The 3517-nt window shown below is 33.5% G+C and overlaps 1 long non-coding RNA gene across 1 annotated transcript; it reads right to left on the reverse strand.

The window, feature by feature from the left end:
- Positions 1–1472: 1472 nt before the first annotated feature.
- On the reverse strand, positions 1473–3150 carry LOC128548344 (uncharacterized). The gene is made up of 2 exons (XR_008366956.1): positions 2278–3150; positions 1473–1859 (listed from the first exon to the last, which is right to left on the reverse strand). It is a non-coding gene; the product is annotated as an uncharacterized LOC128548344 (long non-coding RNA).
- Between the last annotated feature and the right edge of the window lie 367 nt (positions 3151–3517).

Here is a 3517-nt window from a genome sequence, read left to right on the forward strand (position 1 = left end):
CATTTCTAATGACTAAATGCCTTGACGGGTGTTCTTTTATGGCAAACAGAGGTCAGTGATACCTTAATTAATTATTGGAATCTATAGTTTCAAAGAAATCAGTAATATAAAATTTCGCCTTCCCGGTTCACCAGGTAAAAACGATGCACTTCCCGGCTCACCGCCCGTGTGGCATCGTGTTTGACTTACTTATATGTAGCCTTTCAATTTATTTTGACGCATGGTACTTCGGTTGTCATACCAGCAAAACTAGTATTTAGCAATGAACGTTTATGTCAGTAAAAACAGTGTTTAATTTACTTTCAAGGGCTATATTATGACAGATTTACTCTTTCTTTTTCAGATCACAACAGAAACACCTGAGGTATTCTGTTTATCAGAATTAAATTATGAAGCTAAACACTTGGGGTTCAGCAGTATGATATCCGTAGACAAATGAACATAAACTGCATATAGTAATTCATGCATTTCTCGGGAATAAAATGACACGTCAAAAAAATCAAATTGTAGAAAGAACAATACCCCCTTGTTGAGGATGTTTGTGAAAAAGTCAGAAATCAGAATCGGAAGACCACAGAAGTAGTCGTTGTTTGAGGTTCACTCACTGGCAATATGTGCAGACACCGTTTGAAACAGCTCACTCTTACGTGTGACCACTACCATACAATATTTAGCAATGAACAGCTTTTGTAGACGGAATTTAATGTGATTTTGCCTGACTTCAAACAATTGTGATTTTTTATTGAAACATGTTTTGTCTGTCTGTGTCACAGAGTCTTGTCAGTGTCTCTCCTTTCTTCTAAATAACATTTGACAGGTTTTGATGAAAGGCAACAGCAGTATTAAACTTTGTATGAAATGTAGTTGACACTAATGCGCATAACGGTAAAACACAACAATGTAAATATTCTTGTTATCTCTATGTTTCGGTCAATAAACGTTCACAGATTATACTACATTGTCACTTTATCAAGTTTTGTGTGTTTTTAATGAAATTTCTGAGTTATAATTAGTGTAGTTGCGCAAAACCTCAACATTTCCAGTTTAATGGTTTCAAGAGTTATTATATTCTGATTTTTGTTGATTTTGAAATTTAGGCAGTGCATCTTCACTTCGCGTCTTTCTGTCGTGTCTGAATATTTCCAGTTGTTGAGAATATGTGACATAGAGATGTACACTGCTTCTTGATCGAAGAAAATTAAAGCATACAATGTGGAAAGAATTTGTCAGATATGCGATCTTAATGAAATTTAAGGTGAATTTCATTTTTTTTTAAATGCTGAGTTATAAAGAATTACGTCCAAAGTTAAAGAAACGTGTGTATAAAATTTAGAATTGCTACAATCAAGTAATAAATCTACTTTGTTGATTTGTGTAAATATATAACATTAGCTGATAAAAGGAAGATGTTGCTATGTCTTGAAAGTGTATGTGCGTAAGTTTATGTCACAACGGCTTCCACTGTATAAGGGTTTAAATAAAAAATCAGTAAAATTTCCTATTTTAAATAATCTTTTATACAACAACATTTTCAACAACTAAACAGTTTAAGAAAAGCAAAGTAATTTACATTGCAAGTAAAATTGTTCTACCACTGTTCAAGCTCACTTCGAGTTTTAACATGTAACTGGGTGCACTAAGATTTGCAAGCAAAATCTGAACATAAGTAAAGTGTTAAATCCTCAACCGCTTTCTAGTGTAGATTCAATGTCCCATTCTACTACGTGGTAATTATAATTCGGTTGTAGTCACTCTTGGTCTTTCCCTGCGCACATCTAAAACTCCTTAATAAGAACATTCGTTGGCTCGATACAGTAATTTCTCATTTTTTCCCGAGCAGTTGTGATGATCACGTGACCCTGAAATGTTAAACAAAACTAAATAGTAGCATATCATTAAAAACTAAACTGCACTGGTGCGACTTTATACCTTTAAAAATATATATTAAAAGGTTGCTACTTTAAAAATCAGCACATGATAATAATTTAACTATATAATTTTGCTTTACTTAGCATATTATCAATGCATATTCTTATTTGTCTCATCGAGTCTTGCCTTGAACTCAAGTTCGGAATCAAAGCCATCATACTCGACTATTTTCGATGACACGCCATAAATAGTTATCATGAAAAAATAATTAAAGTAACAAGTTAACTAATGGTTTCCAAAATACTTTCTATTTATATTATCATGTGTCGAAGTGCCTATCTAATACCCCTTATTAAGGTTTATCTACTGTAACATTATTGAAATTAAATCAGTTATTTATATCCATACCTTCAAACAGCAACCGACATAGTCGTGACAAAGTTTGGTACGGAGACCTAGTTGAGCGTTGAAATCCTTGTCTGGGGTAATTCCGTTAGAGGATGTTCTCCACTTCTCAAATATTATGTCGTACAGCTTTTGGAAAATATAATATGTCAATAATGTCTTGCATGCCGATCACTCAGCAGTCCTTTTTAACATATATTGACAATTCCATTGATGCAGACTAGAAGTTTTGTTTCCTTTTTCATCTTTCATGTACCTAAAATAACAAATATAAGGACATGATAGAACATAATTATATCATACATATGCATGTTTATAGTATACAACATATGTTCAAGATATGCCTCGTTCTTTCAATATTATCTTCAAATGCTTAAATGAAGTTTACAGACCATCTAGTGCAAGCACTCTAACAATTAGTTATTTGAATTAATAGAACTTCCAGGCAAGCGTGATCACATTTACATGAGCACCAGCCCGATGTTAGTTATGCTGGAAATTGGTGAGCCGGGAAGGACATCAATTCAGTTGGTGAATCGGGAAGGCGAAATTTTAGTTTACTGATTTTTCGGAAAGTTTAGATTCCAATGAGTAATCAAGGTATCACTGACATCTGTTTACCATAAAAGAACACTCGTCAATGCTTGGATTTATCAGAAATGCATGTAAACTCTTGTTATGCGACATAATATGGTGTGGTGAATAGGGAAGTGTTTCCATGAAGTGCATTGTGCACGAATGTTCTCTTAAACGGAAGGCTTTCTTGAAAAATGCAAACGTAAATGATAAACTAGACGCATGTGCGGGTACTTTCGACTATATGTCATTTCCGAATCTATTAGTTATCAATGTAATAATCGCAAGTTTACTCACCGAATCGAGATTTTTTGACACAAAAAAGCCGCATCGGGAAGTGTTGCTCGCACCTGTTGATGACGTACTATACCACCCCTGCAGTAGCGCTATAGCTGAAGTAGTGAATAATGACTTCAAAATATAGATAATTATAATCGAGACAGTTTACCTGGAGTAAAAGTGTGACAAACGCTTTTTCGATTTTCATCGTAAAAAGTAGTAAAAACAGCAAATTCTCATGTGTTTCCGCAACATAAAGTTTGTCAGTAATTAAGTTTTAAAGCTTTCTTAAGAAATATAGCATAGTTTAACCCATATTATTGGTCCAATAATTTCAAGTAAACTAATTGATAACAGTATAATATCAATTTTATGCATAAACCATATA

Source organism: Mercenaria mercenaria, chromosome 2 (genome assembly GCF_021730395.1).
Source record: "Mercenaria mercenaria strain notata chromosome 2, MADL_Memer_1, whole genome shotgun sequence".
NCBI classification, from domain to species: domain Eukaryota; kingdom Metazoa; phylum Mollusca; class Bivalvia; order Venerida; family Veneridae; genus Mercenaria; species Mercenaria mercenaria.